Below are 24,735 nucleotides of genomic sequence, written 5' to 3'. Positions count from 1 at the left end.
TTGTGGCCTGTCTGACACTGGAAAGGACCAATTCTTTGTAGACCAGTTCCTGCTAAATCTGGGAGGCTGTACCTGCAAGAAGTCTTTGACTGTTTGCACAGATTTAGCTTTGTCCTCCATTTTCTTCAACACCTCTTTTGCTTTAACACCAAACAAAGTATCATGCTCTAATGGAGCATCTAATAGTTTTGCTTTAACATGATCAGGCAGATTCTGTTCTTTCAACCAAGCATGCCTCCTAATGACAGAACCTGTAACAGCGGCCCTGCAGGAGGCCTCTAGAGAATCAAAACCACATTGCAAAGTATGCTTTCCCACTTGTTCAGCTGCATGCAATAAATCCTGCATTTCTTTGTTTTCTGCACATTCTGAATTTGTCAACATTTTCTGTTTAAGCAGTGACATAAGATATTGCTGATATTCAAGTATATGAAACTGGCAATTTAAAGCTCTTACAGCCAAGGTAGCAGAAGTATAAATCTTTTCCCCCCATCTGTCCAGGGCGCTTGAATCCCTATCAGAGGGGATAGGGTTTTTTGCAGTGGAAGCCTTGACCCCTTTGGGACCCTGAGAGATAGTTTCTGGGTCAGCAGCAGGGTTTTTATAAAGAAATTTATGTGAATCAGGAACCCTGTAGTATCTGTCTGGCTTAATCGGAGCTGGTGGTAAAGAGTCAGGAGACTGGCCGGACTCTGCAAATACATCATCTACAATGTCAAAAACAGGAGGGATAGTAAGGGGCCTGTGCTGAGGTAATAAAAGGAAGTCTCTGAGCCTTTTCTTGGATTCTGAGTAATCTTGGCTCTCCCAGTGGAAATGCTCCCTCATAGTATGCAGGGTCTCCCCAAAAGAATAATCCTCAGGAGGAGAGGCTGAAGGGATAGATTCTTCAGCATCAGAATCCTCATAGGGAGGAATAGAATATTCCTGTTCAGAGGAGGAATCAGAGGAAATGGAAACCTGGTCTGAAGATTCGTATTCTATCTCTTGCCTAGGCCTCTTATCAGGAGGGGGATGGGAACCCCTGATCAAAGTAATTAGGTCTTCGGCCATTTTAAGCATCTGTTTTTTAGGCATGGTGGCCTGTCCAGGAGAATGCTGTACTTGTTTCTTTGTCTTTAGAGCTGCTTTAGTCTTTGCCTTTGAAGCTGAAGTAGGTTTCACATATAACTGTGTAGGCCTGAAAACACCCTCAGAAGCAGATGCCTGCTCAGTGGCTCCAGACCCATCTGAGGGAATAGTTTCCGAGTGTCCAATACCTTGAGTTTCCAGCGGCCTAGTCGGCTCCACGTGGGAGTCAGAAGCGGTCTGTGGCTCTGAGGTAGCGGGTGTCAGGGGCTGCGAAAGCACCTCACTGAGAACTGGCGAACCGACGACAGGTCAAGCGAAAGCCTAGACTTCGGTTTTGGATCTCAGATGCCTGTCCTTTTCTTTTTCTTTGCACTTTTTATAGACTCCGGTAGTCAACTGTTCCGACGGCATGATATAATTGAATCGTCTGCCAAAGTAATGGAATGCAAAATCGTACCGACGCTTAATAGTGCATTGGTTAAATCTAGCACAAAACCGACAACTAGCAATGTTATGGTCAGGGCCTAGGCAAGGAATACAGTAAGAATGAAAATCCTTATGAGGTATTTGCTTCCCACAAGAAATACAATTATTAACTTTTTCTGACATCGGTCTGGAGCAAGAAAAAAGTTTCCCCAACAGGGTACTTAGCTTTAATGAAGACTTCGGATCTGAAATTCAAATTTGAAAATCTCAGGAGTCGGCCGACCGGCACTTGCGAACTGCTTTTGCTTCGGGCACCATGCGGCAAGAAAGACTGAAGAAAATGGCGTCGGCTGCATCTTTTATACCCCTGGCGCACTGATGTCAGGGAGGAGGTGACAGCAACCGATGCCGGACCTAGACTTTGGAATTCAGGCTGACTGCGGGTAGCCTGCCAGCAGGATAACCCAATTGCAATGACTGCAACAGTGAAACACGATGAACAATGGTTATTCCGCTCCACAAAGGAGGGGCCACAACTGACCCTGATAACCATCGCCCCATAAGACTGACTAGCCTGGTCTGCAAGGCTATGGAGCGCATCATCATGGAACTCATTAACAAAGACATTGGGATCCTCCAAACACTTGACCCCGACCCAGTTTGGCTTTGTTAAGGGCATTTCATGCCTACTAAACCTGGATGACTTCTTCAAGACAGTCACCAAGGCCATAGATGAGGGGAAGGTGGTTCACACAGCCTACCTTGACCTCGCCAAGGCTTTTGACATCATTCCTCACTTGGGAATTATAGAAAAACTCACCAGCCTGAACATAAACCCCTACGTCACGAGATGGGTTGCCAACTGGCTTACAGACAGAATTCACACGGTAAGAATAGCAGACTCCAGGTCCGATTCTAAACCAGTCACAAGTGGTGCCCCACAAGGCTTGGTCCTGGGATGCCTACTGTTCGGCATACACTTCTCAGAAGTACAGGCAAACACTTGAGGAATATGGCTAACCAAGTCTGCCGATGGCTGCAAACTGGGAGCCATAATCGACTCTCCTGCTGACACGGACATACACTAAAAGGGCCTTACTGAGACGGACACCTGGTGTCAAAGTCATGGTCTCAAGCTAAATGCCAAAAAATGAATAGTCATCCCATTTGGGAAAAATAAAACACCCATGAATTACCACATAGGTGGCAGCCCCCTTAATTCAGAAGATGTAATAAGAGATCTGGGGACCCAGGTAGATAGTAATCTCTCCTTTGACAATCATATAGCCAAAGTAGTTAGGAAATCCTTCTATGTAGCCTGTCTAATTACTAAAGGGTTCACATCTAGAAATAAAGAGGTTATAGTGCCCCTCTACTCGTCACTCATCAGACCCATCATAGAGTACAATGCCCCATTTGGGATGTACCTCACAAGACACTTCCAACAGCTGGAAAGACCACAAAAGTACCTCATCAAGAGGATTACTGGCCTCAAACATATGCCCTATGCAGCCTGAATGGAAAAACTCTGGCTCTATTCAGTGGCATATCGCTTACTCAGAGGTGATCTCTGCCTGACTTACAAAGCCATGTCCAACTCAGAATTGATGGACATGCTCCACCTAAAGAAATCCAAGTCACTGCGAGCCACTCACTCTAGTGAGCTAAACCTCGCCACAACAATAAATGCTGGAGGGATAGATGCCTGTCACAGAGACTCCCCATGCTTTGGAACAAAATTCCTAACTACATTAGGCAGAGCCCCTCACTAACAGTCTTCAAGAGAAACCTTGATGAGTGGATGGGTAACAGAAAATAGACCCCTGGGATCACTTCTTTGGCTCTTCTTGACAGAGGCTCAGTTAATTAATTAATGGGGTGGCGAAAGTTGACACACTCTGGCTAGGCTTATAGATGCCCTTGGGCAGATAGCCTAGTACCTACCTATGAACCTACAATGACAGAAAAAAACAAGAGCTTAAGGAATCCTAACTCTTTATAAATGAACTATAATGAAAATCCCTATACTGAAAATCACATTTTCTTTAAAAATTTGAATGAAATGTGGCAGCTAATAGTATCAAAAGCCTTATTAAAATCTACTCATAATGCTGCATATTAAATGTCTTGGTTACATGACCATTTCTGAGTATTTATCCATAAGACTTTCAGCTCAGTCTCCTTGTCCTGCCTTTGGTATAGCTCTGCTGTGTAGCTGATGTCAGACAACTGATTTTGCTCTGTGAGACAGTATTTTGGTGAATAGTTTGACTTCCATTCTCAGAAAAAGAAAGAGGTCTATAATTGCTTGGGGATCGCAATCTGGGCTGGATGCAGTCAATGTCTCTGTAGCGTGAATGAATTCTGCCTTTGAGATGGATTTACCAATTTGAGATAAATTCTTCCCCTTAACCTTTGCTAAAGATATAGGCTTAAAGAATTTCTTCAGTTGACTGATGATACTCTCCACTCTAGAACATGACACTTTTGAAGCTCCTTACAAACAGTTCATTTATTTCTTTAGGGTCTATAACAATCTCACCCTTATCCAAAGTGATACAGGAAATACAAATTTCCATTCTCCTTTCATTCTGCTTAAACTGAAATACTGTGGGACAGCCTATTCTCCCTAGCCTGACAAAAGATTAAATACTTTCTTAAAAATGAATGTTTAACTGCTTATTTGAAACTCTTAATGTTGCTTATAGCTGAACTCTCCTTGCAACATTTTTCTTCGTGCAATATTTCCAGTTAGTGAATTGTGAAGTGAAGCAAGTATATTTTATTTAAACTATTTTTTCATATTAATTCTTTAATTTACCTGCAATTTCCCTAATTTTAATCTTGTAAATTTCCAACTGCAAAATATATTTATTGTCTTGTCTTTCCACATCTTCCAAGCATTCCTTCATCCATGCTAATAAAAATTAAACTTTTCCAGTTACCACAAAATTATCAGTTCATACTTCTAATTATAAAATCAGTGATATTTTTGAAATCATCTGGTATTAATGTAATTATGTTATCAGCTGACAGAGATGTAGTTAATGTACATCCACCCATAGCATGCAAATTATCTGGAAATTAGCCAGTAATCTGTTTTGTTATCAGAAGTTGTAGAAGCAGGATACGCTTCATCCAAGGAAGGAGAATGGACAGCTCACTGAATGCCAAACAAATATATTTATAGGTTCATAGGTTCATAGGTTCATACTAGGCTATCTGCCCGAGGGCATTTATAAGCCTAGCCCATCGTTTTGTGGCTTACGCCACCCCTTTAGTATGGGGAACTATACCCATTATTTTGCTGTGCCTCTGTCGAGCAGTGACACTGAGGTAATTCCTGGGGTATATCTGCGATCTCCCATCCATTGGTCAAGATTTCTCTTGAACAAGGCCAGCGAGATGCTCTGCCTCACATGTACCGGGATTTTGTTCCACAGCATAGGGAGTCTTTGGGTGATGAATCTATCCCTCCAGCACGTCCTATTAATAGCCGTGTCGAGGTTTAAGTCTCCCGCCCTTGTGGCTCTGATGGATCTAGATTCTTTGAGGTGAAGCATATTCATCAAATCTGGGTTTGACCTCGCCTTGTATGTTAGGCAAAGGTCACCTCTGAGCAAGCGGTGGCGACTGAATAGAGCTGGAGTTCTTTCAGTCGGGCAGCATAGGACAGATTTTGAGACCCTTTATCCTTTTGGTGAGGAACTTTTGTGTCCTCTCCAGCTGCTGCAAGTGTCGGGTCAGATACATTCGAATGGGGCATTGTACTCAATCATTGGTCTGATGAGTGATGAGTAAAGGGAGACTATGACCTCCCTTGATCTAGATGAGAATCCCTTCATGATAAGGTGGGCAATGTAGAAGGACTTCCTAACTACTTTAGCTACATGGGTGTCGAATGACAGACTACTATCAACCTGGGTCCCCAGGTCCCTGATAACTTCTTCTGTGCTCAGTGGATTGCCACCTATTTGGTAGCTAGGGTAACCTTGTTTTTCCCGAAGGGTATGACTATGCATTTTGGCATTTAACTTTAGGCCGTGGCTCTGGCACCAGTTATCCATTTCTGTGAGACCCTTCTGAAGGATATCTGTGTCAGATGTGTTTTCTACTATGGCCAGTTTGCAGTCATCTGCAAACTTTGTCAGCCATAACCCTCCTGTGTTTGCTTGTACTTGGAAAAGTAGATGCCAAACAAGAGTGGGCCCAGGACTGAGCCCTGTGGGACACCACTTGTGACAGGCTTTGAGTCTGACATGGCGCCAGCAACTCTGACCCTGTGGGTTCTGTCACTCAGCCAGTTTGCAACCCATCTTGTGATGTATGGGTTAACATTTAAGCTGATGAGTTTTTCAATGATACCCGAGTGGGGTATTGTATCGAAGGCCTTAGCCAGATCGAGGTAGGCTGTATGGACTGCCTTTCCCTCATCAATGGCTTTGGTGACTGTTTGAAAAAGTCAACCAAGTTTAAAAGGCATGATCTGCCTTTGACAAAGCCAAACTGGGTTGGATCCAAAGTCTGCAAATTCCTATGTCTTTATTTATGAGGTCCATTATGATCCTCTCCATGGCTTTGCAGATAAGGCTTGTCAAGCTAATGGGCGGTAATTTCCAGGGTCTGTGGAGGCACCGCCTTTGTGAAGTGGGACCACAGTTGCAGTGCGCCACTCCTGGAGTGCGTATCCAGAGGTAAGACTTTGATTAAACAGCTGTCGTAGCTGTGGGTTTAATTCCTCATTGAGTTCGTGGAGCACACAGCCGGGGACACCATCGGGTCCCATGGATGCTGTGTTTTTTGCTTTGGAGAGAGCAGTTCTCACTTGGGCTGGAGATGTTTGGGGGCTGCACTCATTTGGTATAGATATCTCTCCTTTTGGGGAGGGGAGAAGTTTGCACTGAACCTGTCAGCCAGTATGTTGGCAATGTCTGTAGGATCAGTAATCTTCACATCATTTTGAACTAGTTCTGAGCATATCTGGGAGTTTCCTCCTAGGTTTCTAACATAGCTAAAGAAGGCCTTATGATTGTCTTTTGAGTCTTTAGCTATTTTTCTCTCGAAATTTGCTTTGGATGATTTTATGAGAGCTCTTAGTTTTTTACTTATAGTGATCAAGGGTGTCTTACCTTTTAAGGATTTTGCTCTATCTTGTAGTAGCTTCCTCCTTTTGTTGTAGAGTTTGTTTATGGCTGGGGTCCACCAGACTGGACGCTTGCCTTTGGTACAAAGAGTCTTTGTTTTGCTTGGGATTGCCTTATCCATGCAGTCCTGCAGGTGCTGGTAGAAGGCGTTTGTAAGTGATTCAGCGGCTTGAGTATTGTTTTCCGCCGGCTCGGGGGCCTGAAAGGAGACCACACTAGTCTTTAGAAGTGTGAAGTCGGCTTTTGAGAAGTTCTTTACTGTGGTCTTTCTTATTGCAGGTGGGGCGGGATGAGGACCTCCAGCGAGATTAGTTTGTGATCTGATCTCACCAGTGAGGGGTATACTTCCGGTGTTGAACATTGTGCTCCCATGTTCGTGATGATGAGATCAAGTATGTTATCTCCTCTTGTGGGGATGGTGACTAGTTGTTCCATGGCATTTGAGTTTATGAATTCCAGGAACTTTTGGGCTAGGGTGTTTGGGCTTGAGTAGTGTTCCCAGTCTATATTAGGGTAATTGAAGTCACCTAGTATGATGGTGTTTGGTGATACATTTATCCCCTCTAGTGTTTTCAGGAAAGCCATGTGAGTTTCCTGAGTTTGTGAGGGTGGCCTGTAACATGCTACAATTTGCAGAGCAGTCTTGCCTATGGTTATTTGCACCTGGATGGTCTCCGATGCATCGTGCGTTGCCACCAGTCTTGAGGTGTGGGTGTCCTTGATGAATATGGATACCCCCCCCTCCTTTCTTGGTATTGTCCGGATGTTGGGGCCGGAACGCATGATATGAGGTAAAACCTGATAGCGCTGGGGTGCTCTCAGGAGCCTTGAACCAGGTTTCTGTCACAGCACAGACATCGATGTTCTCCATACTGAGAAGGGCCTCGAGTGTGTGCATTTTGAGATTTAGACTTCTGGCATTGAGCAGCATTACCCTTAGTTTTTTCCTTTTTTGTGTTCTAGGGTGGTAGGTTTAGAATTTGAGCCTTGCCTAAAAAAGGCACTATGGGGGTGGCAAGAGCCTTTGCCAATATCCTGAATCCCAGGGTTGACAGGTGCAAGCCGTCCCTTGAGCAGCGTGGCTTGTCCAGCATGTCATCCCAGGCAGACAGATACTGGATCCCCTTTGAATGACACCAGTGTTTAAGCCAATTGTTAAAGCTGATCATCTTATCTCTGTATTGTGGCATCATTCTTGGTGAAGGTAGGATACTGCTCAAGGTCAGGGTCATACCTGCCTGGGCTACATAATCAGAGAGCTCCTCAATGTCTCTTTTCATGTAGTCCAAGGAGGTACGTCTCAGGTCGTTTACACCAGCGTGGACAATGACTGAGTCATATTTGTACCTGCTGTTGAGAGACCTGAGTGCTTGCGTTATGTGGCGGATTCTAGCGCCCGACAGGCAGCTTACTGTGACCTTCTCCTTACTCAGTCTGGTGAGCGGGACATCAGTGTGTCTGACTATGGAGTCACCAATGACTAGTGTGTCTGGCATTGTGTTTGGCCTTAAGGGCTGTGACTGTTTGACACTCTGACTGTGAGGTCTATGTGTTGCGGGTGTTGTGTTCTGAGGTGGTGGTTGTTTGGGTGTTTGCTTTGGTGGCCTCTGCTGTTTTGGTAGATTTTTGATCAGAGCCTCCGAGTATGTCTTTGTGTGTTTATGTGTATGATTTGAGGTTGTAATGGTACTATGTGAGACTGGGTCTATAGTGTGTGTGGTAACCTTCTCCTCCTGACTGGTCTTGCCAGTCCTATGTTGAGAGAGCTCAGCCTCCAGTTTGGCCGTATAGTTGCATCTCTTGCATGTATTTGTGTTTTGTGGGAGGAGGAGAGGGTTGTCTGTGTACATGAGGCAATTGAAACATTGCCTCAATATTCCCAGGTTCACCAGCTGAGCAGGAGAGGACACTAGCAACTGATCCCTCGACATGCTAGAAGGGTAGACAAAAAAAACTTTAAAAAGAATCCGGGGACGTGGGTGACCGAGAAATGGGGGTTGCCTTTTGGGGTACTATCTATGACAAGAGTGCCGTATCAAGGTAATAAGTACTGTAGGAGCAAGTGCTAGGTTTAATAGATAGAGAATAGTCTACTTGGAGTCAAGTAGAGATGAACATTATAGTTATAGGATATGCTGATTTGATCAGTAGTATAGTTCGAGGAAGGTAGTTTTAAGGGAAAATTTGAAGAGTGGACTTTAGGTAGCCGAATAGTTTAAACCTGCATAACCGGCACTGCCCTAGTGTGCAACAGTGGCAGCTCAAATCGCTCTAAATCGCTAACAGCGTTTAGCGCGTTTTATACCAGGGGCTGGAAAAAGCTAGAAACTGGCCCAAAACGACCAATAAACTACTAGTTACTGGCTGAAACCTCACAAAACTGGACAAAGGCAGCTCAATGCTTCCCACTCCCACTGTAAGCAAGGTAGCTTCCCTCTCCCCAAATAAGGCAAGGAAACAGTACACAGGAACTTACAACCAAAGCCCAGGAATCAGCAACTCTAAAACTGGACTAAACTAGTAAAGCAGGAAAAACAAGAGATATTTTTTCTTTTTTTCTTTTTTTTTCACAAAACAGGCAGAAACAGGTACAGCAAACACTTATAAATGCTATGAATCAGCTACTACAGCTTACACAGAAGAATTTGCTACAAATACAGTCAAATAGTAACAAACAAGGATTCCAAGTGCAATATTAAGTTAAATGCAGTAAAAACAGCTTCAATGTAACAGAAAGGCAGGCGAAATACAGTTGCTAGGTATTCAGATGTGGAAGTCAACAAAAAATATACTTAGTATCAAGAAAAGTCGCTTATTCAGCTCTCTGCAGCCTGGATTACTCTGCTGGCCCACGTGGAGTCTGTGCTGAGTAGGTACAAGCTGAAAGTTTTATACCAGGGGGCTGGAAAAAGCTAGAAACTGGCCCAAAACGACCAATAAACTACTAGTTACTGGCTGAAACCTCACAAAACTGGACAAAAGGCAGCTCAATGCTTCCCACTCCCACTGGTAAGCAAGGTAGCTTCCCTTCCCCAAATAAGGCAAGGAAACAGTACACAGGAACTACAACCAAAGCCCAGGAATCAGCAACTCTGAAACTGGACTAAACTAGTAAAGCAGGAAAAACAAGAGATATTTTTTCTTTTTTTCTTTTTTTCACAAAACAGGCAGAAACAGGTACAGCAAACACTTATAAATGCTATGAATCAGCTACTACAGCTTACACAGAAGAATTTGCTACAAATACAGTCAAATAGTAACAAACAAGGATTCCAAGTGCAATATTAAGTTAAATGCAGTAAAACAGCTTCAATGTAACAGAAAGGCAGGCGAAATAGGGTTGGTAGGTATTCAGATGTGGAAGGCAACAAAAAATATACTTAGTATCAAGAAAAGTCGCTTATTCAGCTCTCTGCAGCCTGGATTACTCTGCTGGCCCACGTGGAGTCTGTGCTGAGTAGGTACAAGCTGAAAGTTTTATACCAGGGGCTGGAAAAGCTAGAAACTGGCCAAAACGACCAATAAACTACTAGTTACTGGATGAAACCTCACAAAACTGGACAAAAGGCAGCTCAATGCTTCCCACTCCCACTGGTAAGCAAGGTAGCTTCCCTTCCCCCAAATAAGGCAAGGAAACAGTACACAAGAACTACAACCAAAGCCCAGGAATCATTAACTCTGAAACTGGACTAAACTAGTAAAGCAGGAAAAACAAGAGATATTTTTTTCTTTTTTTTCTTTTTTTTCACAAAACAGGCAGAAACAGGTACAGCAAACACTTATAAATGCTATGAATCAGCTACTACAGCTTTCTTTTGTAAAAGTATAATTAAATACTGGTGCATCTTTTCATAAACATTGACTTTTTTGTGTAGTTAATCTGTTTAATGTAAATTGATATACTGCAATTGTTTTTCTATTTGTTCATTCTACTGCAATGTTTATTGATGTTTTAGTACTTGTTAGTTAAATGAATATAAGATAAAATAAATATAAATCTATTTCTCTGATTTATCCTTTGATCAGATTTGATATCTTATGCAATCTTATTGTCTGACTAGGAATAACATCTTTATACTGGCTAAGTACCATATTGGAGCCTTCTCCCAGTATAATAAGCATCCTTCTGTGTAATATGTCTTTTGATTTTATGATCCAAAATGTAAAGTCCTTGCTGGCAACTCTTCAAAATTAATAACAATTGCATAGTACAACATTACTAAATAGTTTCCAGCTTTGTATTAATCTGTCTTCCATTACCACTCTTATATGTTACTTTTATTTCATTCTAAAGATTCGTGAATTCAAATAATTACTCTTTCTTTGCAAATGCCTGCCCCCCCAATACTTCTGCCAGTTGACAGTAGTATAAAGTGAATTTGGTCTATTGTATCAGGGACACCTGTATCTAATTGCTCTGCAGGGTTTAATGTCACCTTTGCCGCTTTTATTTTCCAATGAATGAGCTTAATGCAATTACTGGGTAGTAATTAATGCAATTACTGGGCAGTAATACAGTGTGACTAGAGTCCCGTTTCCTACAGTATGTAATGTAAGCATGAAACATTGCTGTATAGAAGAGCAAACTTTTAGCAGTGCCTTCGGAAGTCAGACATGAACCATGAGTTAACAACTAAAAAAAAATAAATAAAAAAATCTAGCTACAGCGTGAGTTAACAAACACAATAAAATAATTTGCAAATGTACTCTGAAGTCAGTATCTAGTTACATATTACAGTTATCTATTAAACTATCGTAGTCAAATATTAGAAGAAAGAAATTAAAATGTGGATTAAAAAATAGAAAAGATTGTAACAATGTTGCAAATGCAGGTAACCTAGCTTCCACTGCTTGGTGAAGATAAAATCAAAGTATGCTACCTATAAGATCTAGTCTCCTTCCAATACATCCTAATGCAGTTAGTTAATGTATTCATAACACATCTACCCTAAGACAAACACAACCCACAACTCTGGAGGTTGCCTGAATGTTAAAACTACAACTTAATATGTTGTACAGAGAATTTATTCTGATGCAGTACTTCTCTAACATACCTGCAGTTAGGCCTAATCACTTAGTTCTCTATATCTGGTTAGAATTAACTTCACAGTGTACACTGCAGCTACATAGAAAAATAAAACTGCCATTTTTAGATGCAGACGTGTAGTCAGACATGTATATGTATTATAAGTCTTGCCATGGTTCAAGGAGTAATGAATTCTAATCAGTTAATTAGTTTCCTACTGAACATTATTTTTTACCCGAGATTTAGACATGCAGTCAAATATATATTAAATTAAATTATTTAAATGCCACTACCCCACCAGGTATTAATGACATAATATCTATTTTGAAGATTAAGTCAGACTGCCTGTCATAGGACTTACTTTTCTAAAATGTTTTTAAATAGCTTAATTGATCATATAGGCTATTTTACATGTTTACTGATTACTAGTTTTTGCCACATCTGTTATTATGTTTTTTATACAATATTTACTTTTATATTTAAAGGTGTTGGTGTTTAGCATGCATATATATTTCATGCAGGAAGTTTGGGAACAGTACTTGATTTTTTTAATGTGTGTATACCTTTACATTTTTGCCAGTTTTTTTTTTTTTTTTTTGGCGCCTTTCTTTAAGTGTGTAAAAGGAAGAAAGTAGACATCACATTGCTTCTGATGAAGTACCTGTTCAGTTGGAACGAAAGTGCTCAACATTTTGTGTAATTAAAGACTGTTGTGTTCTAGTGTGGTGTTTTTTTTACTTTTCTTTATGTAAAAGGTATTGTCTGTATGCCATTTGTAATAGCACAGATGTGCTCATAAATCATTTCTTGCAAATACCACATGCTCATAAATTATTTCTTGCAAACATCACCTATTCTTGACTCTTATATCTAACAGTTTATTATTTGTACAGCTGTTTAAATATTACAGTCTGAATAAATATAGATGATTAGTAGCTGATTTTAGAGTACTTTTTTTTATATTTTTCAATAATTACATATTTCACAACTGAAATTATCCATTTCTGCAATGGTGAAGTTTTATGACATTTTTTTAAACGACAGTTTATTATTTATATCTAACACTGACCATTTTAGCTAATTCAGCATTCTCTATTAGAGTGAGGTAGCCTCAGTCCTGATGGGTTGGGTAATAGCAGAGACACAAAGGAGACATTGGGTTGATGCAGCAGATAGTCAGCTATAAGACATGTAATGAAGAAGGGGTAAAAAAACAGTTTCTGGCAATAATAGTGTCAGAGCTGTCAACCTCTTTGCACAAGAAAGCTGGACAAAGGCTCAAAAATAGGGGCAAATTTGAAATGCTGCTCTTATAAAGTTAAAAAAAAGTTGCTAGAATAACTGGTCTTGTGTTAACTTGGATTTTATGAAGGATATAAAGTCTGAAACTCAAATGTCTGTCATTTTTTAATGATTTCAGTTTTCAGTAATTTGCCAGAAAACCACACATTTTTTGAGAAACAGACTAAAAATGTGAGGCAAAAATCTGGACATTCTGCAAAAATCTGTACAGCTGAGTGATATGAATAATGCATGGAGCTTTGTAATTGCCTTCTGACATCTGGAAAAAGATAAATCAATTTAGAGCTACTATAGCGCAAGATCTAATTTTAACAAATGTTGAGGACACCTTGCCTAAAATTTTAAGGTCAGGTCTCACACTAGGTAGTCAAATCTACCAGTAATGAGCAGCAAGCAGCAGTGCAAGAATAAAAACTGATTTGTTTCTGCCTGCTGTCTGGACCAGTAAAGTGTCCCCTACTTACAAACTTAGAAGGTTGAAAGAATAACAGGATTTGTGTTAGCCTGCATTTACATATGGATATGAAGTCTGAAACTCAAATGGATTTCATTATTTAGCGAATTCAGTCCTCAGTGATTTGTCAGAAACCACAGATTTTATGAGGAACAGACCAGTTCTACGATAACAGCTCATTGCTATTCAAAAACAAGCACACTGATTGGACAGCCCAATCTGTGTGCCTGTTGTAAATCGAATATATACCAATAGAAAAAAGTCTGGCTGCAGAAGTGCCATCATATGCTGGGGGAAAGAGTAAAGTACAAGAAAATTCAGGTATGTTCTACAAAACTAAAGAAACAGAAACATACCTGATTTTCCTTGTATTTCTTTGTTGTCCCTTGTAAAATTTTGTTTTTTAAACAGTCAAAAAAAAAAAAGAACAATAACAGAGATTCTCTTTTCTCCATTGCTTCTCCTGCACTGGACTGATGTACTTTGCAAGTGTGGGAATGCAAGACCCATACACATGTGCGGTGCATCAGCATACAGAAAACAATGTGCAAGAAGACTGAAGTGCCAGTATATAATGACATTATTTAAGAAAGGCAAGCAATTTCTTTCTTAAATAATGTCATTATATAATAGTAATAATCCACTCCTGTGTATGTGTGAGTGTATCACAATTTACCCAGAGTTACCTTTGTTTAATCACTCAGGCTTTCCTCTTAGTCAAACCACACCATCCATGGGTAAATCCTGACCCACCCATACCAACACACAGTCATGGGTATTTGTTTAAATGTGTAACGCAAAAATCTGGACAGATGAGAGGCATGGTGCCAAGGTGAGTGTAAACTGATGAGACATTTGCATACTGTCTTTATGACAGTGCTTACTAATTGCTTTACGGCTTTGAAAGCTGGCAAAACACTTAGCTCTTTTTTGTTCTGTAACTAGTAGTACATGGAGCAGATAAGAATCCATGCACTGCAAAGAATTATGATTGGGCATCCAGTCATAACCCTTTATTATCTATTCACAACATGGACGCTGAAGCTTTACTCTCTAGGTGAATTTCTTGGCATTCATGTCTTGAACACATAATAGGCAGGTTATAATTGTTGTCTAAGAGTAAGAGGGAGTGAGCCCTAAACTGGAAACACTCTCTCCTCACCTTAAGCAAGCAAATAAGACTTCTTGTGAACTCCTCCAAAGCTAACTATGAATCCAAATTAGCTTCTTCAACTAAGGACAACCATAAGGCGTCCTTTAGTTATATCAGTAACCTAAAAGGAAAGGCACAGATTTGTGCTGAACTGGCATTTAATGACACCACATATACTGAGCCTGTGGACATAGCTAACCAGTTAACTGACAGTTTCTGTGAAAACTTCACTCCCTTGTCTCTGCCACACGTACCCCACGACACCCCTACCACTTGTCCTCTACTTTGCATCTCTAAAGAACAGGTCATGAACGCCCTCTCTAAGGTCAAAAACACAACATCTATAGGGCCTGATAGCATCTCATGCTGCATCCTACAAGGGCTCAAACAAGAATTAGCAACACCACTAGGTACTCTTTTTAATCATAATCTAAGCACCAGGTTCATCCCAGCTGAATGGAAAAAAGCCACCGTTATCCCCTTGCACAAAGGTGGTATTTCCACTGGCCCTGGAAACTATAGACCTATTAGCCTGACTAGCCTTATCTGCAAGGCCATGGAGCATAACATTATGGACCTTATCAATAAAGATATAGGTAATCTCCAAACACTAGACCCTACTCAATTTGGATTTGACAAAGGGAGATCATGCCTACTAAACATGGTGGACTTCGTTGAGACAGTCACTAAGGCCCTTGATGAGGAGAAATCTGTGCATACAGCCTACCTAGACTTAGCCAAGGCTTTTGACACTATCCTCCACTCAAGCATCACTGAGAAACTCACCCAGCTAGGTATCAACCCTTATATCATTAAATGGGTCAATAACTGGATCACTGATGAACTCATGCAGTCAAAATAGGAGAATCCACCTCCAACAGTGATTTATTTCTCAGAAGTACAAGCTAAAATGGAAGGTCTGTGGCTGACAAAGTTTGCTGATTAATGCAAACTGGGCGCAGTCATAGAATCTCCAAAAGATGTCATCATCCTACAAGAGGGTCTTACACAAACAAATGATTGGTGCCAAAGTCATGGCCTTAAACTCATTGCAAAAAAGTCTTATCGTCCCTTTCAGTAAGAGCAATGTTCCTGCTGACTACCACATCAACAGCAACACCTTAAGTACCCACTCAGTGGTGAGAGACCTGGACAAACAGTTTGACAGCAATCTTATATTTGATCACATGTCTCCATAGTGGTAAGAAGGGCATTCTAAATTGCTCATCTCATAAGTAAGGGAATTGCCTCCAGAAAAAAAAAGTTATAACCTTACCATACTCTTCCCTCATCAGGCCAATAATTGAGTACAATGCCGCTTTTGGTATGTCCCTTTCCAAGCACCTGCAGCAATTGGAGAGACCACAAAGGTTCCTGACAAGGAAAATTCAAGGTTTTCAGCATCTGTCCTAAGAAGATCGTCTGAAATCACTGTCACTTTATTCTGTTTCATACAGACTACTCAGAGGCAATCTCTGCCTTGCATATAAAGCAATCTTTTACCCTGCTTTATTGGAAATGCTGCATGTCCATAAGTCAAATCGCACATGGGTTACTCTTTCTAAAAGCCTTACCCTGGTATGTGACATTAATAGAACCTGCTAGAGGGACAGATTTGTCTCACAGAGGTTACCACACCTTTGGAACAGACTCCCACTTCATGTCAAGCAGAGCACCTCATTGGCCCTCTTCTAATGCAATCTGGAAAATTGGATGGGTAACTGTAAATTCACCCCGGGGGTTCCACGTGTGTCCCTCTTGGACAGGGGCAATAGGTGCTGATCATGTAAATAAGGGTAAAACTTGGCTATCCTTGTAAGGTCCCTAGGGTCAGTAGCCTAGTAACCTCCTATGATCCTACAATCAGCAACCCACTCATAATCGTCTATGTTACACACATCTCAGTAGAATTCTTGCTTACATAAAGTCTACCATTGTAATGGTGTTGCATATTGGGATTAGTCAGTTCTTTATCAAAAGCACTGCATTAAATCTGTGGACATTATCTTCTCCTTCATTTTATAATAGCCCTTTGTGTTATGTTATAAACTATTTTTATAATATATTCTTGAACTAAAAATATTCTTTATTTTCTCTGACTTTACTCACAAAAAGGTCATACTCACTGAAGAGCTTTCAGACTAATGACATTGTTTTAATGCTGTCTGTAATGAAATTTGGAAGTAAGCTTAATGAGTGCAAACACGCATTTTACTTAATAGCCTTATTATATATATTTTAGTACTAAATACCATCATAACTTAACCATTCATCGTAATTTGTAATGCCTAAATCATTTCTTCAGTAAAATGTAGATCACAAATAACCAACAATGACTTGTACTATTTGAAATTTTTAAAAGACTCATTTCTTAGATCTTCATCCCATTAACCCACAAATATAATCTATAATATGTAAATTTACTTTTAAATTATCTCAGTTTTTTAAAAACTGAGAAAGTTTCATATTTCTAAGAGTCTCCATGCATAAAAGAAATATGAAACTGAATGGCATAAAATATACAATGTTGCCACTTCTTCATTTCTGAAATCTTAACTTTACAGAGAATAAAGAAAGCTTAATAGCAAATTAGTAGGGCAATTGTATGAGGTGAAACCTAAAACAGTTAACAGCTACTATATTCATCAGTGCAGTTACTTTGCAACAAATCCTACTAAAACTATAAGCAGCAACACACAACTACAAGCACTGACTGCTATTGTATGTACACCTATTACTTACTATATTACAGTGTTCCAAATAAAAATAGACCGACTTCTTTTACCTCAAGGATTTTTCAGTGTTCATGGTTAGTTAGCTATATTTTACTTGTGTCCTAGTTGGTTAGCTATATTTCACTTGTATTTATTTTATTTGTCTTAGCTCTGCTCTCGTACTTATGTGCTTGGTTGTACAAGAACTGTACAAGCTAAAAGGGCAGGCTGTTTTACAGGTTCAGCTGTTGTGTGTGTTTGCTCTGATTCTGTGCTTAATTACTGTTATCGCTGCATTTTAAACATTACAAGTGTAGACTATTACACCATAGCTAGTCTATTACAGTAGAACAGTACAAGCTAAAGGGAAGGCTGATATACAGGTTCAGCCGTTTTCTGTGTCTGCCCTGATTCTGTGCTTAATTACTGATTCACTGCACTTGTAAATGCTAGAAGGGCAGACTATTATACATTTGATGCTGGATTCTAACACAATAAATTTGGCCTTTCAAGATGGTTCCCTTCTTTCTCTGCTACACTGACTGAAACATACTAAAAGGGTTTCCCACTTTCCTGCTCTCTGGTTTAGGATGCAACTAGTGTTTAGCGGCCATTACTTTTCCTTGGATACTGCTCTTCTGCACGCATGTAGACTTGGGAGCCAGTTAGCCACTTAGTAATACTCCCTAAGCAGTACTGCTTTGAGTTGACGTAACCACAAATTGTGCTGAAGCTTATAAGTATTACCGACTGCCATACACAGTCTAGTTGCTCTCAGACATTACTGTGCTATATTGATTGTTGCTCTGCTGAAATGACCTGTACTGACTGGTCATTTGAATCCTGTTGTAACAGCTAAGGTCTGTAAGCCTGTTTTAGTATGTTTGCCACTCTGTTTTAATTTGAATTGCTAATTCTGTTCATTGCATATGTAGCATCTCTGTTTTTATCATATCCTGTTTGCCAACACATTTATGAAATTGCATAACAACACTGTATTGTGTAACTGTTTTTTTCTACACTGCTGTATCTTTTATCATTACTCTTCTACCCCACCCACTCATATCTCATTCACCTTATTTATCCAGCACTCAATTCCTAATCACCCCATTTAACCTGCACTAAGTTTAAACCCTCACTCACCCCTCATTTCTTAATTAAGAGATCTCCTCACTTTTTCTACTGTATTATCCCTAAACATCCACACATTTCACCTCCCACACTTTTTACACACACTTTACTGACTCTAACCCTCTTTACATCTCCCCTCTACCCCTTATAACTCTCTCTGTATTTGTTTTATTTTACAGGCAAATAAAGCTACCTGCCCAGCCCTGACGCCCTCTGGTCCACTCTAGCTAGACATTCATCTACAGTCAAGTAACTCCAGTGTGCATCCCTCTGCAGTGAAAACCATCTAAGTATGTTCACCTCATCTGTTAAGGATACCTGTGACCATTAGTCCTTGATTACTCCTGTGGTGGCTCTTACTCACCTACAGACCGCACCCTGTAACTATTTTATCATTTACACTTGACTAGTTATCCCTTCTTCTTCTTAACTCCCTCCATTCTACCCTTCTCCTCTCTAACTTATACCTCCTACCTGAATTGCTCATACTGCCTACCTAACCACCTTTCCCTGTCTGCTGCTTTCTATCAAAGTTAATAGTGTTGTCAGTCCTGTGCACCCCTCCTAGTTTTTCTCTCCTGCTGTTCTCCAGTACTCTTGCCTCAACTCTTTATAGTCCTACTGACCTGAACATAGCCCAGCCACCTCTGCTCTTACATATAACTCCCTGCCTTTCCTGCTCTCATTTCTGTCCTTTGCATCAGCTTCTCTGATTGTTTTCTTAGTCCTTTCTTGTGGGTGTAGCCCCACTCCATTCGCCCTCGCTACGCTCGGGCTCACTTCGTTTCTCTACCCTACCCCCATTCCCACCCACCCTATTACAATTACCTTTATACCTAACTATCCCTCTCTTTCCTGTCCTACTATCCACTACAGCTCCACTTCCTGTCACTCACCACTCCCACCTTATTAATATGTCAATCTTATCAACATCACTTCCTAGACACCACCTACTCTCCCAACCCAACCATACTCTACTCTAACATGCAATATCTACTTTTATCTTCTACACTACTTCTTTTTCTCTCTATCACCACCTCTTACTACTCCAGTCTGCATAATCCACTCTAATGCTCTCCAACTTCTACCACAAGCCTATACAAACCACCCTTCTTACAGGTTATTAAATCTTCCCCTAAAGCTAAGTCAAAGCTACTCAAACTCTATCTATCATTTACTACCCTGACACCTCTCTCTAAACAACTACTCTGCTCTGGCAATGTCCATCCCAACCCAGGCCCCTCATCACCCCCCCCACCCCCAACACCTCCTCCACAATTAACTCTCCACTGCCCCCATCTCACACCACTAATAATCATCAGTCACAGCCACAATAATCATTCCCTACCAAAGACTTAACCATTTACTCTCTGAATATTCAAAGCCTAACAAATAAGGTTACTGAGTTGCACTTATGGATTGCTCTCAATACCCCAAACATTCTTTCCCTATCAGAAACCTGGCTTAAGCCACATATCTCAGGCAGTGAAATACTCCCACCTGGCTATAACATCTTCAGATCTGACATACCTTTAAAAAAAGGAGGTGGCATAGCCATCCTCTACTCTAACAACCTTAACATCTCTCCTTACACCTGCTCTATTCATAATTTCCTCCCTGCTGAACTCATCATTCTCAACTGCCATCTGAACCCACATAAAAAACTTGTTTTAGCTTCCATCTATATTCCTCCTGGCAGCAATCTGCCCATATCCTCGGTGATGTCAACATAGACTGGTCCAAACTCTCAACTGACTCTCCCCAACTCAGCATCCACCTTCATGGTTCTACCAACTTATTTCATCACCCACTCGATTCCATAAAAATTCAACTTCCAGCTCCATAATTGACTGAATCCTAAAAAGTACCCCTCACCACTACCACAATCCCACCACCTTACCTGATTCCCTCAGTGACTATCTCCCTACCTCCATCCTTACACACAACCACCATACTCCCAAACCCACCCTCATCAAGGACTGTCAAAATCTATTTGTTTCAACTCTTCCCACTTCAACTCTATTCTCCACAACACAGATTGGTCCATCCTTAAACAGCTCCCCCTAAATGATGCTGTCATCACTTTTAATAACATCTTCTTGAGTACCCTAGATTCCCTAGCTCCATCTAGGAAGATCAGAGTAAAACTAAATCATGCTCCCTGGCTCTCCAGAGACTAAGTCCCTTATGAAACAAAGAGAATACACTTGGAAAGCTTGGATTAAAACTAAACAACCACCTCTTCTTCTCAAATATAGACAATTGAGGAACCTTGCTAAAAAACTTAATACCAACGACAAAAAGTCATACTACAGTTCTGCCCAGCTCAACAATAAATCTAATCCTCACAGATTTTGGTCAACTCTCAACAACATTCTCTATCCTGGAAGTCCCGCTAATCACTCACCATACCCAAACTCTTCCCCTCTAGAAACTGCCACCCTCTTAAAGAAACACTTCATCTCTTGCATCCAAAATCTCATAACAACTAGTCCTAACTTAACTTCTATACCTGCCCCTCCTAGTCTAACTAGCACAACTTCATTTCAGCCTGTTCCCACTACCTATATCAAATCTCTATTACTTAAACTAAAACCATGCTCTCCCTCCACTGACAAGTTACCTCCTACAGTCCTCAAACTTGCTGCTGACTCTATTGCCTATCCTATATCTATACTAATAAACAGCTCCATTCTTGAATCTAATGTCCCCACCCTCTGGAAATCCTTCTTTACTATCCCTCTTCAAAAAGGTGGAAATTCCACTGAATCTCCTAATTACCATCCTATTGCTATTCTGTCCCCCGCTCTAAGATACTAGAGAAATGTGTCCACTCTCAGCTTCTTAAACACCTCCTCGACCATAACTTGCTTACCCCAACCCAAAACAGATTTTGTCCACACGACAGCACCACCACTGCCCTCCTCTCCTTGACACACACCATTGCAGAGGCCCTAAACAAGAATAAACTAATTTCTTGTCTCTTCCTAGATCTCTTCAACGCTGTTGATACTGTCTCTCATCCTTTACTATTATCCAAACTTGCTAGCCTACACCTATCCCCCTCATCACTTGCATGGTTCAATGATTACTTATCTGCCAGAGAACAATCTGTCAAATGGCTATCAACCTTTTCCCCTTTTCTTCCTATCTCTACTGGTGTTCCTCAAGGATGCATCTTAGGACCTATTTTGTTTAACATCTTCACCAATGATCTTTTCTCCTCTTGTAAAGATTCTTCTCTCATTCAATATGCCGACGACTCCACGCTTATCTCTATCTCTAATAACATTTCTGAACTACATTCCCTAACCCAACAAGCCCTACTATCCACAGAACAATGGCTTTCTCAAAACCTACTGATCCTTAATCCCAGAAAGACTAAACTCCTACTTTTCCTTCCCCATTCTCATTCTCACCATAAAACCTCCTTGTTTATTACATCTTCTAATAATACAACTATCCAACCTGACAACCATACCAAACTCCTACGGGTCATCATCAATGATGAACTAAAGTTCAACCTACACATACATCAATGTATAAAAAGAACACACCAGAAATTAGGCCTGCTTTATCGGAACAAAAGATTCTTAACTCCTGATGCTAGACTTACTCCTGGACAGGCCCTCCCTCCTCCCTACCCTTCTATATGCCGCCTCAGTCCTTACCAATATTCAGGCCACCACTCTTAAACTTCAACAAACTTACCATAAAATAGCCAGATTCATTACTAACTCCCCATACAAATCACACCACTGCACTGCCTTAAATTCTCTCCAGTGACTTGAACTTCCCCAACTATTGCTACTTTATCTATTTCACATGCTTCACTCTATCCTTTATAAACCATCCTCCTGTCTATCTCTCTCTGGCTTAGTCTCTATCTACACTCCATCCCGAACCCTCCATATTTCTAATCAACAACTACTTGACATTTACCACCCATCAAAGTCTGTAGGCAAACTACTTTATAAACACTCTGTTGCCCATGCTTGAAACAGACTTCCCCTTCACTTACGTATAATTCCACACACCTCCCACTTTAAAACTAAACTAAAAACATATTTTCTCAATTCCAGGCCTGCCCTTGCAATGACCCAACTTAGTCCCCCCCCACACTCTCCCTTATTAAGGACCCCACCCAGTCCCCCCTTTCACTTCTCATAAGGTATTTACACACTCTCCCTTATCAAGGACCCCACTTAATCCCCCCTTTCACTTCTCATAAGGTATTTACATAATTCCACACAAACTGCAGAATTATATATTTACTTTGCTTTACTGCTCTATCCAATGCATTATCTCACTGAAAAATTATGTCTTTTAATGTCTTTTTTGGCTCCTTCTCCATACTTGGAACTTTAACTTGTTTGTATGTACCTAACAAATGTAAAACTTTTGCTCTTTATAATTGTTTCTCACCACATTATTTTTGTATTAATATGTCACTCTGTAATAGAAATGTATTGTTGGAGCTTTTCTCCTCAGGTCTCCACTGAAAATGGGCCACAAGCCCAGTTGGACTAACCCGGTTAACAAATGTCAATAAATAAATATGAGTAAATTAAAGTTGGACAGGAAATACATTTATTCATTCTTCTGCAATAAGCTGCATTGTACAGTGCATTGAGGGTTATTCACTTTGAGAATGGTCATTGTAGAGTAGGATCAATAGGGAGAGGCGCTGAGTTCTAACAATGATAGGGCAACAAGAGCATATTCGCTGCCTTTAGCAAATTAACTGATGCAATGATTGTAACACTGACTTACATGGATATTCACAGAATACTGCAACAACTCATATAAGCATGTTAATTATACGTATACACATAGTTCCATGGTATGGTATAGTATACCTCATGGAGCTACCTGTTACTGCTGCGTTGTGGTCTGCCATTTTGTCTTGAAGTCAGTCATCAAGAACATTCTCTCTCTATTTATGATGGCAGACTGGGAGTCATTACAATATTTTGATAATGAAGGAAGTTAGTTCTGTGCTGGTATCTGGAAACAGTTGCTACAAGTTTACTTTTGATAGCCCTTTTGCCTGTATCACAGGGAATGCTGCTGGTAGGTATATTTCTTTTGTGCAATGCAGATTTTCTGTACTTTTTAAAATTTTAATGGCACTAATATTTTGCTCTGCTCTGTCAGCTGCGCAGCATTTTAAAAAAGGAAGAAGACTGCTGAGTTGTCAAATGCAGCAACATCTGATGGGCTGTAATCAGATTCCTATATGTTACCCTACTGAGAATACCCAGTAATTTCAAAACTATTTCTTTATGAATGGCATATATTCAGGGAGGAAGGTGATTTGCATAAGTACAAAATGTATGGAGTACAGTGTCTATGTGATGGGGTAAGACAGCATACATATCTTACCCCACTGCACTACTACTTTTCTCAGTAAAAACAGGTGGAATAACAAGGCCACTCCATGGTGCACAGTCTTCATAAACAGCACTCTTAGCTGTTTTAGGTCATGTCATATCATGTTATGCTATGATATGTTTCTGGATATTGGGATATTGCAGTGTCAGTTGCACAACAGGTGCAACACTTGCTGTTGGTACAGAACTCTGTGGGTTCTAATCCCACACAATGTAGATGCCTTGCTGACACTGCAGTGCAGCATTGAGGGAAGGAGGGTGATGCTGAACTCCTGAGTGTGTCATCCTTCAGAAGAGACATTAAACCAAACCAGCATCTTCCTGAGATGGTGGTAGCTCAGGTGGACATGAAAGATCCCACTGCACCTATCAAAAAGAGTACAGAAGTTACTCGATGTCCTGGCTAAAGTTCCCCTAGTGCTACATATACAACCTCGGGTCTCAGCTGAAAAGACGGTACTAGCCTAGTGTGATTAAGCTGGTCAGCAAAGGATAAATAAATAAAAAAATAATAATACAGGTGACATGGTGCTACAGTGCTTTGCATTATAGCCTCACACTGCTTGCAATACTAAAGGTGCCTTTTGTGCAGAATTTGTACATTTGTCCTATGCTTAACTGATTTTACATAAGGCTCTCTAGTTTCTTCCTACATTTCAAAAACATACTGGCAGGCTGACCATCCCTAAATGTATACGTGACTATGAAGGCAGCAATAAGTTTGCTTTACTACAAACTGTTATCTCATTAGTATGAATTCCTGACTTACTCCTACTTTTCTAGAACAGACTCTAGAGCCTTGGTATAACTGAATTACTCCTACTTTTCTAGAACAGACTCTAGAGCCTTGGTATAATGAATATAACGAAAACAGGTATAGATAATCAATGGAGACTAGAATACAGAGACAAGAAAAGCTGA

The 24,735-nt window shown here is 40.5% G+C and overlaps 1 protein-coding gene across 1 annotated transcript in view; it reads right to left on the bottom strand.

The window, feature by feature from the left end:
- The window catches only part of LOC122802699 (PI-PLC X domain-containing protein 2-like), a 1,085,285-nt gene that overhangs the window by 553,638 nt on the left and 506,912 nt on the right, over positions 1 to 24,735 (bottom strand). The gene's annotated exons all lie outside the window — the stretch shown is intronic.

Source organism: Protopterus annectens, chromosome 5.part0 (genome assembly GCF_019279795.1).
Source record: "Protopterus annectens isolate FY-2018-M chromosome 5.part0, PAN1.0, whole genome shotgun sequence".
Lineage (NCBI taxonomy): Eukaryota > Metazoa > Chordata > Ceratodontiformes > Protopteridae > Protopterus > Protopterus annectens.
This window is presented reverse-complemented; position numbering and strand designations above follow the sequence as displayed.